We start from the raw sequence: 16,549 nt of genomic DNA on the forward strand, positions 1-16,549 counted from the left end.
ACATTTATGAGCTTGTGGAAAATAACTCTGCCTCCATATGAGCAATTTTGGCCAGCATCTTATAAAAAGAGGAAAAAGGAATGCAACTGGGTGTTTAAATCAATGAGCACAGACTGGGTAAACTAAACTTGTTCATCTGCAGAGAAAGGAGGACAGGATATCTTAACCAATTTTTAAATTCATATAAAAACAATTGGTAGATTTGATGTGCAGAATTTCACAATGTAAAGAATAATCCTTGCATCTTTTACATTGGTAGGACATCGCAAAGCAGTTCAGAGTGTAGTGACTGTATTTTCTGGATGAACTTGGCAACACATTTGTCAACAGCCATGAAGTGAACGACCCTTTTTTTTTCTGGGGATTAGTGGCCGAGACACTGGGAGAATCTCCTTTCATCATGGTGAAGCAGAATAGAACAATGGACCATGATATCAGGTAAGGAAACATTAATTCTGTAATTGGACAGCACTTCTAGTCATCATAAAACTTACAGGAAAAAATACCTAAGGATCAGCAGAGGCACACGGCACAAAATGGTCAACTAGAGGGAAGGGCAGTAAATAAATAATTGAAATAACAACTTCCTTGGAAGATGTTTCTCCAAGTATAAATAAGACCATAAGACGTAGGAGCAGAAGTAGGTCATTCGGTCCCTCGAGCCTGCCCCGCCATTCAATAAGATCATGGCTGATCTACTAACCTAGTTCCATTTACCTGCCCTATTCCCATAACCCTTAATCCCTCTATCCTTTAGAAATCTATCAACCTCAGTCTTGAATATGTTCAAGGACTGAGCATCCACAGCCTTCGGGGTAGAGAATTCCACAAATTCACTCCCCTCTGAGTGAAGAAATATTTCCTCAACTCAGTTCGAAAAGGCTGACCCTTAATCTTGAGACTGTGACCCCTAGTTTTAGATCCTCTAACCAGGGGAAACAGTTTCACGGCATCTACTCTGTCAAGACCCTTATGAATTTTATAGGTTTCTATAAGATCACCTCTAATTCTTCTATATTCTAGAGAATATAGGCCTAGTTTACTCAACCTATCCTCATAGATCAACCCCCTCATCCTCACAGCTTACTCTTCCACCTATCTTCGTATCGTCCGCGAATTTAGATATGTTAAGTTCTATTTCCTCATCTAAATCATTGACTTTGACTGTAAATAATTGAGGTCCAAGCACTGATCCTTGTGACACTCCACTAGTCACATCCTGCCATTCTGAGAAGGACCCGTTTATCCCTACTATCTGTTTTCTTCCTGTTAACCACTCTCCAATCCATGCTAATATATTACCTTTAATTCCATGGGCTCTAACCTTATGCAACAGCCTTTTATGTGGCACCTTGTCGAATGCCTTCTGGAAATCCAAATACACCACATCTACTGGTTCCCCCCTAACTAACTTTCTAGTTACATCCTCAAAAATCTCTATAAGATTTGTTAAACACGATTTCCCTTTCGTAAAGCCATGTTGACTCTGCCTAATCATGTTATGATTTTCGAAGTACTCCACGACGACATCCCTCATTAAGGACTCTAGAATTTTCCCTACTACCAGTGTCAGACGATGTATAATTTATTAAATTTGCTGCTTTCTATTCGGCTACCACTTTGGAAAGACTAAAAAATATGCATATTGTGCACAGAATTTGAAAACCAAATCTATTCTATCCAACTGTATAAAGCAAAGCAGTTGCACTGAAAATATTGTTATTCAGTGGATTGGTGATATTAATTTGGTTTGCTAACCAAAAACACAAACGTCTCCAAATTGAAATTCACAAAGTCTTGCTTCAATACAATGGCTATTTTTTTGCTAAACATTCAAAAGGAAGCGGTTTGCAATAAAAGTCAAGTCATCTTTGCAGTGAATGCAAATACAACTTTGTGAAGATTTTGCTTACACGCACTTTTACAGGGAGCTGCAAACACTGGTATCCGACCGGTCTGATGAAAATAAATGGTGAAGTAGCCCTGTGTATTACATTTTTAAATAACTGGTAATTGACAATAAAATGCCGCATTATCAGATTTAAATTATGAATGAGCAACCAGGACACAGAGAAGCATGAGAATAGAAGAGATGGTGCTACAATACATGGAGTCATTTTAGTTACTGAAGGTTATATTTTTAATATCATTAAGATTTAATGATTTGAGAAAAAGTAAAAGAAAAACACTTTTCCCTGCTAAAAATGTACAAAAGGACAATAGCAATGCAAAGCTATAGAGATAAAGTTCATCCTCGTCAACATGTATCCTCAGTTATATATTGGGGTCCAACATGTGCTGTTTGTTATAGTTGGTCAATGTTCCATTGTCAGCAAAGTGGTGCTTAAATTGCAGAGTAACGGTTACAAAGGGAATCAAAATCTCTGCAAAACGGTTGGAGGATGGAACTTGGTTCTGAAATGTTAGTAACCAAACATTCACTGGTTAATTTCTTTGTAAGCAGATAGTTGATCTAGTTGTCTGTGGGGGCGCCTGAATTTATGAAGGTAATAATGCGCTCGGAAAATACTGCTATATTAGTCTGATAATGTATTTTGAATCAGGCCCACTTATCATCAGGACTGTATTAGACAGAGATCGAAGGAAGCAGGCACCGCGATGCGAAGTAAATGATTTGGTTCTAAGGATTTTTTTTCATTATCATAAATTATGTAATATAAACATACTATTCCTTGCCAGAAGTTCTTGCCACAGATTAGCTGTCTTACTTGCCTATATATGTGTATAAATATATAATTTTATATATATATATACATATATATTTACTTCTAAATAAAATATATTTTTGTGAAGTATTTTAAGTCATTTGTTTTACATGAAAGATATGGTGTTCGATCAGTAGTGCATTTCCAGTTTTTTCTTGATTGAATATTTTTTGATTTATGACATAAATTCAAATGTCAACCAAGTCTGTGAGTTCAAAGTCCTAATTTGGGGCTTGAACCCACAACCTCTAAGTCAGGGTGAAAGTGCTACCAACTGAGTCAGGCTGAAATTTCTTTGTATGTTTTGATGATTTGCATGTCCGTGGTTTAGATTGTTGTGAAAGACTTACTTGGTCTTGTTAATCTGACATACATTTCCACTTCTAATGCACATTTGCAGAATTCACAACTGACCCAAACAATTGGTTATCAAACAAGCTAAGGCCAACTATCTAAGCAGCTTTAATTGTTTCTGTAACTTTGTTTAAAAGGAATAGGTGAACACTTTTCTTACAATTTGATCCTTTCTTAATGCTGGGATAATAAAATATGCTTCAACCCCTCTCCCCCATTACTGGAACAACAACAATTTCCATTTATATACAGCCCTTCAAGTGGGTAGTGTCTTGGAACACTTAACAGTACAGAGCTTGACCTAAGTGCATACAGAACTCTGACCAGGGCACTAATCACAAGTTCACCAGTTTTGGTGGGTTACTACATCTTGTACAGCTGCTTTTGCTCTAGTTGAATGTTTCACAAGCATCAATAAGCAATCCCTGATTGATTCAATTAAGTCATTTGTATTTTTACTCTTCCCCTCCAGCTGTCCCAAATCTGGCCAGGATGCTGAAATCGTCATGATTTGTACATCCTGCTGCCTTTCTTATCTGTTCAAACAGCCCTTCAACTGCCTATTCACTTTGGGCTGGTGGTCTATAGAAATTGCCAGTTAATGACTTGTTGTTCTTATCATGACTGATCTCTTTCCTTCATGTATTCATACTTTTAATTTATGCTTTCCAGTCATACCCTCACAAATGTTTCTCTACCTCCACAACCAATACTCTATTTGATAGGTCAATCTTTTTACAAAAGATTTTGGACTATCTCAGATCCAACTGATGGTCATAGCCATATTTTTGTGATCAATAAAAAGATTAGTTGAATAAATCTCTAATTATAACAATTATTATGCCTGATACTCCTTGCATTTTTTATAAAAGCAAATTATTATTTGAGCCTATTTTTCTCTAGTTGCTCCTTCTACAAATCATCTGCTTTTCTCTGCTCTTGATTTTGTACATCAACCCCCAATTCTACTCAGCCTGTGTTGCTACATTATATGCCTTCTAACCCACTGACCTTCCATATACACTCAGAAACCTGTTCACCAATTCACCAGGTGTCAGGACCCAGGTATTCTGTTTACAGCTAGGTAAGGATTCAAGATTATTTTTATGATCACCTTATTCAGTGAGTTTGCCATGAATCATAGCCCATCATAAGTCACTAACATACCTCTGGGCCAGATAGTTTGGACTCCTCAGTCTTCTTATGCAAGTTTATCACAATATCTTTATTTACTTCCATTTGACCCATTGCCTTTGCGTGTATGATTTAATTTGCCATAGAACCAAATTTCCCAGCCAGAAGAAGGGCATTCAGACCATCGTGTCTGTGCTGAATGTTTAAGACCATTCATTGCAATTTGAATGTTGTGGGAGGGAGGGAGGGGAGGTGGGATCACTTACAAAGGGAGAAATGAATACTAAAAATGGGATAGACTCCCATTGCATGAAACTTATTTACTTTTTTTGTTCTATCAGAGTTCTGTACAATTTGTACATTCAGTGCTGATTATTTCTGCAGATTGCATTCTGTAATCATATCTTTGCTTAATGTGTCTTATACAAACCACAAAAAATTTCAACATAAAAAGTGGAAAAAAAGATTGGTCCCGTGAATCTCTCCAGAGATAGTTTTATCTTGAGGGTGGTGATGATTTATTTCTCTAACTTTGAATGAGACACTGTATTACAAATCCTTGGATCTCAGAACAGATTGCTCAACTTTTGATAGCATTGAATGCTTTTCTGCTGCTCCCCTTGAAGAAGGAAAGATAATTTCTAAAGTTTACTCTGCTCAATTATCGGTGCAAAGGGTCATCTCCAGTACGCTGAGAGGACAGGGCCTTTGCACTACCAATTTAACAAACAAGTGAGTGGCTATGTAACACAGGTTAATATTAGCAGCTGTCTGCTCAAAGCATCGCACAACACTTTATTTCTCAGTTCTATAAATGACGGTGGAGCCTGTCAAATTCTTGTGACATGCATGCTATTACTTTGCTGTACCTTCCTAGGAAGGTCTCCTGGAATACCACACTAACCTGGGGAGATCAATTGCAAATTAAATTTGATACAGATTTTAAAAAATACAAGGCATTACATACAGGAAGTAAAAACAATTGGGAGGCATAGGTGTTCTACTGAAAGGATAGGACTCATCAAGGAGGATGCCAAAAGAAATCTAGGGAGATTAGTTGTTTGTCATTTGCCTTGTTGGACTAGTGTGAGCAGCAATAAACATAATGCTGGGCTACATTGTTTGAGTTCAGATCCGTAGATTTCATGGTGAAGCGCACGGGGATTATTTTGTATAGCTCTGATTGTCACATCGTATAGGAACTCCCCAGCTGTGTAGCAGAGAGCAACCAGGATGATGGCCAGTGTTAGAGAATTAAACTATAAGGAACGATTAGATAAGATGGGATTCTTCAGGCTTGAAAAGAAACAGCAACACATTTCATTTGTATAGCGCCTTTTATGTCGGGAGGATGTTCCAAGGTACTGGACAGTCAGGATTTGCACCTAACCAGGGGTTTGAGATCAGGAGGGGTGGGAAGATGACTGAAGGCGTGGTCAAAGAGGAGAGTCATTAGATGAGCCTTGATGGGAGGGGGCGATGCGAAGGGACTGGGATGGAGTTTCAAAGGGTGGGGGCAGAAAGGTTGAAGGGCCAATGCTGATGGTGGGGCAGCAAGGGACATGGAGCAGGCAGGAGTCTGCTGAGCGGAGGAAGAGGACAAGACATTTCAGAGGGGACATTATAGAGGTTTATAAGATGCTAAATTATATAGAATTACATAAACATCACAGTATGGAAACTATTCAGGCCAACTAGTCCGTGCTAGTGTTTATATTACACACGAGCATCCATCCTCCCTAGACCACTCCCTTATCCTTATATTCCCTTCTCTTTCATGTATGCACAGTTTCCTCTTAAATAAATTGATGCATTTTGCCTCAACCACAGCTCTGGGTAGTGCGATCCATGTTCTCACCATCCTCTCACGAAGAATTTCGTCCTAAACTCCCCTTTCGATCTAATCATGACTGTTTTATGTAGGGAGCAGCCTAAAGAGGGTCTAAGATGTGTTTCTTTGCCCAGAAACCGGGAATCTGGAGAGGAGCAGATCAGACAGCTGATGGCGCTAACTATGGTGCCCTTGACATAAATATACCTGATTTGTTGGTGTTGGGATCCTACCAAAGTTAATTTGTTGCTTACAATGACTGGTGGTGACTACTTCTTCCATTTGTAAGATGTATTTGGTAAAAGAGAATCCTGAAAATGATGCTCCACAGCACAGTTAAAATAGCAACCAAAGAAAGTATGGAGTGAGAAACAGTCACTCAGTCCATCAAGCCATTTCCTTCCACAGACCCCATAACACCAACCTGCACAAAGTATACTCAACCCACTTTATTTCTGACCAATTGATGGTCCCCAGCCTCAGAAGAAAGTTAGGAAAATGGTAAAGTATTCATCTCTCTACTATTGATACCAGGCATTCTGTTCTCCATGGACATCTCGTCTCTTTCCTCTCCCCCTAAAAGTTCCAACAGATTAGAAATCATGAAGTGTGTGTCTGATGAAGCGTTTGTTCAGTCTGCAACATGCCCTTCGGATAAGATGCTAAATCAAGGTCTCTCATTCCTGTTCTTGCGGATTGTTAAAGATTCTAAAGATCCTGTTTCAAAGATGAGGAAGGGAATTATCCCAGTGTCCTGACAATGATTAATAATAATAATATTAATCCTTGCATTCAATATAGAAAGAGAATGTCTCAAAACATTACAATAAAGAATTTACTGGAAAGTGTAATGATGTGCATTTTGTAGGGAAGCAGATACTTCTCCAATTGCTCTTTATTTTTATTTGTTCTCTACAGAAATTGTGTCTCCTCCCATGTCATAAATCGGAGTTGGATCTTTCATAATCTAGGATAATAGATAATCACTATAATGAAAGGTTCTTTCTGTGTGATCATGGAGGGTTGCCCACCTGCTTTAACTTCTGTCCTTTTCCTCTGCATCCCCCCAACCCCCAGATAAGAAAGGACTAATTGGTCACTCTTCTCATTCCTGTTTGTGGGACTTTGCTCATAAATTATTTGGCATGTTTTTTGCATTAAGAATCACTACACTGCAAGTTAACTAAAGTAACGGGTTTGCAGGGTTATGGGGAAAGGGCTGGGGAGTGGGATTGACATTAATTGCTCTATTCAAAGAGCCGGCACAAACTCGATGGGCCGAATGGTCTCTTTTTGTGTTATACAATTCTATGATTCTATGATTCTATAAGTACATTGAGTTGTTTCAATGTGACAAGGTATTATATCCAAATAAGCATTATTTATATGAAATGCAACCATCATTTAGCCCAAATCCTCCACTAGCCTTTTCAAACAGATACTTCTCTAATGCTCTCTATGAGAGTTAATCAGGAAAAATAATTGTTCAGGTATAACATCGATGACTTGCCTTGATCTTTTAATGCTAAGCATGTTCCCTCTCTGTTGATCATTTTAAAAAGTCAGTGTGAACATAGCGACAGTCATCTAGTTCCTACAAAGAGTTCTTGTCTGTAACTTGGAATCCTTATAAATAAATCTTGTTTCAATCACCTGTTTATTTCTGATAAACCTCACAAATCAGAAAACAATTATTTCACAAAATAAATGTGTAATATTATGTCTTAATCTTAATCCAACAGTGTGAACCTCACAAAGAATCAATCATGTGGAGTTCACTTACACTAGTTCAGTGGTTAGAGCACTCACCTCGTAAGCGAGAGACCTGGGTTTGTTTCCCAGTAGGGAGAAATATTGAACAAGTTTCCTTGCTTCACACGCCTCTGTTAACCTAGCAGTAAATACGAATCCAGTTGTTAGTCGATTGGTGGATCACTTTGCCGGGGGTAATAATTCTTTCAAAAAATAATAATAATAAATTGGTCACTTCAATCCAAGACTGTTTATTCTGTAAAGCGCTTTGAGACATCTCGAAGACATGATAAGGCGCTATATCAACTGCAAGGATTATTATTAGTAACTGAAAGAAAATGCTCAGTCTTGAAAGAAGATGACTCAGAGGTGATACCATAAAGGTGTACAAAATTTTAAATGGGTTTAAAAAAGTGAACCGTAGAACAAGAGGACATAGTTGTAATAGGTAATTTCAGGATAGATATCAGGAAGTTTTTCTTCATGCAGAGGATAATCAATGAGTGGAATATGTTGCCAGGAAAGGTGGCAGAGATTCATTTAAAAAGTAGCTTCATACAGTGATAGGGAGACAGTCGGGAGAGAGGATTCTGAAGGGATGAGAGCAGATGAACCACAGAGCATTTTTCAACTTGACCAATCAGTGACGTTGTGTGTGAATCCTATCTGCACAAAATCAAACACGGCAAACTGGCAGTAAATGTTATTTAAGAAAAACAATCTCTATATTCTTGAATGAGAACATTTCAGAGGTGATGTTATTAGACTTTATTAGACTTTATATGATTTTAATTAGGATTAAGAAAATAAATGAGACAATACTTTCAGATGCACTGAGATGGCAGAACATAAGGGCACAGGTTCAGGGTTGCAAAGGGACATTTCAGGACAGACACCAAGAAATATTTGTTTACTCAGAGGGTAATTAACAACTAGACCAGGCTATTAGGAAGGGTGGTTGGTGCCAGGGCTCTGGACTCAATAAAAAAAAACAGCTTGATGCTGTGATGGGAAGACGTAGAACAGGTGTTCTGGAAGGAGATCAAATGGGCCAAAGGGCCTTCTTCACAAACCTCTTGTGATCTTGGGTGAATTTCAGGGGACTGATCTCACTTTGATAATGTTATTTGCATCTGCTCTGTTCGATTATTTCCAGGTACCCATTCATTCTGGAATTTAATTTCACAGGCCCATTCTGCCTGTGTTGGCTGTTTTAAGAGGAATCTTGTCTGTCCCATTTACCTGCTCTTTTTCCATACCCCAAATGCCCACATGCTTTCTTGTCCCATGTCATAAACAGGCATGTAATTTTTCAGTTAGGGGACAATGTTAGTAGATAATCAATACAACAAATGTTTCTGGATGATCATGGATGGCTGCTCATATGCTTTGACTTCCAAGCTATTCTTTCCTCCCCCCAAACTTCCGATAAGAAGCTAGGACATTGTATAAAGACTCTGGGCTATGATTTCATAAATAATGTGTTTTGTGTATCTAGATGAAAAACCCAATGACATCTTCTGCACTTCCAGCACACTTTAAAAAATCATGAATTTTACCGATCATATATTTTTATAGTACTGTAGCTTCAAGTGTTGAATTTTGTGTTTATTCCACAAGTGAAGCTGAACCTATAACTCATGAGAAATCAGTCATGGGAGAAGCTTCACTGCTGGAATACACATGGTATTCAACATTGTATTGCACAGTCCTCTGACAGTACATGAGCATCGACGAGCACCATTCAGCAGAGTAACTCAGTTGCCACTTTATTGCTCTCATGAGCAGCACTGCAGGTTTTTCACAGTGGAAAAAATGTCACTGGTACTGTGATTTTTCCATTTCTTCATGAAAAAACCCGCTGTCTTGGTTGAACTCGTACATTTCCCGCATTAACCTTGAGAGAGGCTGTCGCATGCAAGAAGTAAAAACTGTTCTCGCGAAGCTGGCGCTTACGCACACACAGCTCAGCCACTTCCCGCATTCACAAGTCAGTTTTTTTTAATCGGGTTCTGGTTTAGCTATTGGAAATGTTGGGAGTATAGTTGAATTTCCATACCCTTGACTTCTCCCAACATTTTCCCGTAAACCCACGACACAAAATGTACCGTGTCTGCTCCGCAATATTTGACAAAAATTGCTGTGCCAAATTTGCAGCCCTATTCATAAATTCTGTGGTCAGCTATTTTCAGTGATCCGTAAATTTACTCTTGTTGGGATTAGGGGGAAATCTATAATTTTGCCTTTGAGGTTATAGTTGTTTCTGTGCCTTTAAGAGATTCTTATAACATAATCACAGCAAGCAGTTTAAAAATGTCCTAGATTGCATTCAAATTCTAAAGTGTCTCTGCGATTGCATTAAAATGATTGATAATACCAGTAAATGTACATTAGCAGCTTTTTTTTTTAAAGATTATTCTGTCACATCCCCAAAAATGTGCTGTGGCGTTGATACTAAGCAGATGAGTATTTCATTTGTTACGCCAGTGCCCATTTGTGACCTGCTGTGTAAAAAAAAATCAAACAACACAGAAAAAATAAATATTTTCAATGAGTTCTTCCCACTGACTACAATTGAAATGATCATGGTCAAGGTCAGTTTTGTAAAACTAAATCCAATTGAAGATATGTTAAATCCAATTGAAGATGTTTAAAACAAGAAGAAACCAAATCACTGCAGGCAGATACAGACAGAATTAAGCATTAGCCTGAAAATGGCGTGTTATCTTCAGTGTTAAGAAGACCAAAGCAATAACTCTATCAAGATACATCAACCACGATGTGGCCCTTCTGCTTTCACTGTGCATGGCTGGTAATCTCTTTTCAGTGTCAAACTTCAGACTAGAGCATCACTTCCGATTAAAAGTGAAGACAAATTATATACTGTGGCAAAAGGAATAGGTGCTAGAACAGGACTCCTTCAGGAAGATTCACCCGTGTCTCACCATCAGTCAGAACTTCAGTATACTGTATTCAGTATATGGTGGAGTCCTGTAGCTCAGTGGTTAGAGCGCTTGTCTCACAAGTGAGAGGACCTGGGTTCGATTCCCGGCAGGCGAAACACTAGGCATGTTTCCTTACTCCACATGCCTCTGTTTATCTAGCAATAAATATGAACCCGGTTGTTAGTTGTTCGGCGGATCGCTTTTCAAGGGGTAATCACCCCTAACAAAAAATGTTTTTAAAAATGTGGTCACTCAATCCGTGACGGTCTGTGGGACACTGCTGTGTGCAATTGGCTGCCACATTTCGCCCACAAAACATACAGTCAATTCACTTTACAGTATATTTTGTGAAGCTCTTGAGATGTCTGGAAGACTTGCAAAGGCGCTATATCAAACGCAAGGATTATTATACTGCAAAGCCTATGTACATGTGATGGAATATATTGTAGCCCTTGTTTGGTGGACAACAGAGGAATCCAGTCAGTGTCTGGACTGAAAATCAAATGTTTGGATTGGAGTTCATCTGACAAACTTCCAGTACCAGGAGGCATCCCCATTTGCAACTTATTAAAATATCTTGTTTGAAATTATCATAACTTATACACCCCAAGATCGATGGTGAAACTTTACACATTGTGTGCGAAACTTTCTCTTAGAGACTTTTGTTACCTGGTGTTTGGTCTCTTATATCTAGATGTGCAGAGTTAACTCACATTCACCAAACATAGCAAAGGTGCTAGACTGTATATTAAGCAGTTTCTTTACCCAGAGGGTAATTATTGGCTGGAACAGGTTGCCAGGAATAGTGATGGAAGCCAGGATACTTGATTCATTTTTAAAAAGCTCGATGCTGTGATAGGAAGATGGTAGGGTGGTATTCTGAAAGAATGATATCAAATAGTCTAAAGGGCCTTCTCCATCTGCACCAATCTTGTGAAGTAAGTCATGAACACAGCTTTGGTACACTGACTGCCTGCATTCAAAATCTGAGGCCCTCATTAATTCCCACACCCCACACCTCTTCCTCACCCATGCTCAGTCCTCCGCTTGTGCTTTCTTCAGCAATGTGAATAACTTCCTTCCACAATGTATATGTAAGTCCTGGTACTTGCTTAAATTGAGTGAAGGTCTCTGGTTTAGCTGCATTTTGCTCCTGCATTTCCTCAGATCGTCCTCCGAGTTCTCCTTGTTCTGTTATAAGACCAGATGGCATATTATCAGTTCAAATGCATACGTATCTATTTAGGCTGCATCACACTGTTCTGCTGCCTTGATAAATGCAGCAATATTAAATATATTATGATGTCCTTGTGCACATACGGTATGCAACGATACATTCTTGGAATACATTGCATAGTTCATATAATATCAAATTATTATGAAACCCACTATGATTGTTTGTTACATCTTAGGGTTCTATAATTCACCTTTCAAGCCTTCTCTCCAAAACAAATCCACTATTGCTTCTTTGTGTGGCCTGAATTGCTTCAGAGATGGGTCTCCACACCACCTTTTGCTCTTTGTAATGTGTTGTGCCCTAATTTTGTTCTTGTTGATAAGACTCAGATATGGTAATTTAACACATGCAAGATCATTACTGTAAAACATTTACTGTCCCCTCATGGCATTTCCTTTGTACTGTCATTTACATAACTCTGCTAGTTGCACATGTATTAATTCTCCGGAATTGCTATAATCTCTTTGTCAAAAAGCTTTCTTACTATATCTCGTTTACAACTTTAATATTTTCTAAAATGCATTTATGTCTTGTCACCCTTTTGCCCAACATGTTTCTCCTTGCCCAACCCCTTTGACTAACACCTTATTAGACCCTCTGAATGTTAGGATCATATCGATGCTGTGAATCATGTAGGTCCATGTTTAATGTCCCCTTTGCATGTTGGGAGGTCCACCTCCTTCAACTGCTCCATTACCAGACCCACCAGGACGTGCAAGGCTTTGTCTAAAATTCTCTTTTGTGAATTTGTCTTTCAGTCATTTCTCTTCAAATTCCACACTCCAAAGCTATATTCATGGGCTTTTTGAAATTTATAGAGCTCAAGTGGCTCATTAACCGCTTCAGAAGCATGAAGGGCTCATTATTACAGGTGCGCCCTTAGTGTTTGATACTTTTCAGTTAAGGCAAATGAAATTTGCATTTAGTGCAAACAGCGTTCAGGAACGCAGGACGCTCATGCAGTTTCATTATCATTTTGTTAGTACATTTGTTAATACATGCTGTTCTCCCAATTCGTTTTACAGAAAAGAGGAATGTTGAGCCCCAGTGACAGCAAGAAGCTTGTGCACTAATGGTTTCTTTATTTTCATTATAAGGTACAGAAATCCAAAGGGTTGATCTCCAGAGAGCTCCACGGTAATTGGGATTGATAATACATATGTACCCAAGCAAGAAGCACATTTCCATCTTTATTACAGTGATCATAATGGAGCAATAATTCACGGTTATCCATGGTGCAGGAAACAATAATCCACAAGAGCTGTGAAGTATTCACAGGAGGACGCCAAGTAAATTATCAACATGTTAAATATGGCATGCTTCAAATGCACCACGTATATATACAAGCGATTGCTAATTACAGTGTGCAAAAACATTGTTACAAACAATGGAATTACGTAATATCATTACAGCGCACCTACATTATACCAGCAGGTAGAGGACAAGCATTTTGGGGACACTCTGAGAATTAGACCACAATGAGGAACCTTTGCAGAGGAATTCTATGCAGGCTAGGGCCTGGATCCTGCATTGTTAAAGAACAAACACTGGTGAGGAGAGTTTGCTTTATTCAGTGAGCAATAAAATGGGACTGAAGGATACATGGTTACTTTTCAAAAAAAAATCTAAAATAATTATAGCTTTCAACTGTAAGGTAACAAAACAATGACAGGATGTAATAATGTAAGAGAGGTCATGGATCCTGTGTAATGTTACTCTCTGGGCTATTTTCCTTTTCACAGCACAAATTAAGAGAGGGGGCTGTGGGATATTTCTTTCCAGACCTGATCTATCGCATCAATCCAATTTGATCCAAGCAAAAATAAGCTCAGGATTCTGCTTGTGAAAAGGGGCATGTTTCAGAGATCATATTTAACTGCACAATCAAGTCAATTTGGTCAACATGGGTGAACGTATAACAGAAAAACATGGAGGTGAGTCACAATAGGGGCAAGCACATTCGGCATGTAAATTAGGTCCGTGGCAGATTGACATTTGATAATTTGTATCTGGTCTGCACCAGGAATTTAATGTAAAAATATCTGTGACAAAAACTGCAACCTTAATAATGCACGTGTGCACATAAAGAGGCAGTATCATAGAAAGATATAGTAAGGAGGACCCAGCACACAGTTAAAAAAAACTCTGCTGACTACGGCAGGTATCAAGGAAACAATGAAATTCAACACTGAATCATAAAAACAATAACGTGTCCATGACTTACTGACATTGTCAGTCTGGCTCAGTTGGTAGCTTTCTCCTGCCTGAGTCAGAAGATTGTAGGTTCAAGCCCACTTTGGGGTTTGGAATTCACAGTCTAAATAGACACTCCAGTGCAGTACTAGGTGAGCCCTGCATTGTCAGAGGTGCTGTCCTTTGGTGGTGTTAAACCAGGTTTTAAAACAAGGTCCTGGCTGCTGTTCAATGGCACGTTAAAGATCCCTTGGCATTGTTCGAATAGAGAAGAGAGTTTTTCCCAGGGTCCGAGCCAATAATCTCCCAGATAAAATTCATCACTTCACTGCATGGGTGTGTGGGGGACATTGCTGTATGGAAAATTGCCTGCCAGTTCACCTACAAATACACGGGCAATACACTTAACAGTAAAATCTTGTGAATAATAATAATAATCCTTGCATTTGAGTCTTAGCATGGCTTCTAAATGTCTCAAAACGCTTCACAGAATATACTGTAAAGTGAATTGACTGTATATATTGTAGGCATAATGCAACAGCCAATTGAGCACAATTAATAATGTGAAGGCTTTAACTGCAGAGGGGTATAAACAAAGCTTAAAGACAACAGAGTATATTTGTTGAATAGAAATGTGAACATAGTTTGCCAGCAAACTAGATCACAATCGTTGATGCTATTTTAATAATAATATTAATAAATTAATATTTAAATAATGTCAGAAATGTACTTTGTTACAAAGGTACTTTAAAATCCCTGTCTGTTTTAATTTTTTTAATTCCACTTATTTTGGATGAAGCTTCTTAAATAATCAAAATAGAAATACACTCAAGTGTATTTACTCTTATTTATAGTACTAGTAAATCAGGTATCTTATGTACAGGGCTACATATAAGCTGCAAATCCACATATACTGCACCCAAATCTTCTGATATATTTACACCTTTACCCACATTTACTGACAGTGGTACTAATAGCCGTGGCACTAAGAACATATTGACTGTAGGAGAAGGTGCTTGAAATCTGAGCTAAAAAATCCTACCAGTGTCACTGGACCTTAGCACTAGGTAAAATCCAGAGTATCATATATTTCACACCATTGTATAAGATGCTCCATATTTTATGACAATTTGATTTACATATAATTCAGGCCATTTGTACTCAGAGAGAATGAAGACCAGCACGACAGTTGAAACCATGGATTTTACTAAGGTTTAGTGATTCCTGACAATGTGACCATCATGATCAACTTTAACGATCCTCATACAATATTTTATCTCTTAAAGGGCAAGTCACAGTATTTAGTCATTTTCAGCACTACTAATTATCACACAGTTTACTTTTTAAACAGTGTAAAGGTTAAAATTGTTTTTCTTTTTAAAATAATGTGACTACCATAATGTGCTTATTGCTGCCTTTTCAATTATTTTCAACTAAGCAGAGATCTTTTGATCCTCAAACATCTCTCTCTTGCACTGAATAAATAAAAATTGTACCTTTAAACAGTCTTGACACACGGTGTGGGAAGTATTAATATTTAAATCACAAAGTGCTAGAATTGTTTCCCTGATTCCTGTGCCAAGCAGAGGCAGATTGCTTGCTGGTGAGAGGAAAAAAATCAGAGAGCTTGCTGAACAGGACTGCTCTCATACATCTCCTAGTGGTGAATTGAAGAAGACAGAGATGAAAACCTGTCCCTTCTCTCTCTCTTAGCGCAAAATTTCACATTGTCTTAGTCTGTAACAATCAGTTATTTTAAAATTTAAGATCAATACAATGCAAATGTATATTTATATAGCGACTTTCGCAGCAAGTCACTTGACAATTCTTGTACAGAATCACAACCCTTCACAGAAAGTGCTTTGAGATCTTCGATGATATGGGTTAAATATTTAAATGCAAGGATTATTATTATTTGTGTAATCTGGAAGGTGCTTTTCCAGAAACTGAATTTAAGAATTCTCAGCAATTCTGTGACAACTTAAATTGAACGTTGGGTCTTTGATTTGGAAAAGTTGTGTGATCACAAGATGACTTTGGATGAAGACAGCCCTTTGGCTGATCCAATCTCATCCCTCCAGAATACCCACTTTACTGTCCCCCCACCCCCCCACCCCTGTTCCTCCAACACTGGATATCATTTTCGTTGCTCTCCCCTCATTATCTCTAGGGTCTGGACAGTCTGAGTATGATACTTGGGGAAGTAAACTCAACTGATTTTGCAACATAGTCCAGCATCCTATTTGCCTTGTTTATTGCTGCCAATCCAGAGCCCTGCACAATGAGAATAAGCCTAGCTCATAGTGAATCAACAGCAAAACCCTAGTAATTTATGATTCCCACAATCCCATCATTTATAATTCCCATAATCTCAGAG

The sequence above is a fragment of the Callorhinchus milii genome, unplaced genomic scaffold (assembly GCF_018977255.1).
Source record: "Callorhinchus milii isolate IMCB2004 unplaced genomic scaffold, IMCB_Cmil_1.0 Scaffold2, whole genome shotgun sequence".
NCBI classification, from domain to species: Eukaryota; Metazoa; Chordata; class Chondrichthyes; order Chimaeriformes; family Callorhinchidae; genus Callorhinchus; species Callorhinchus milii.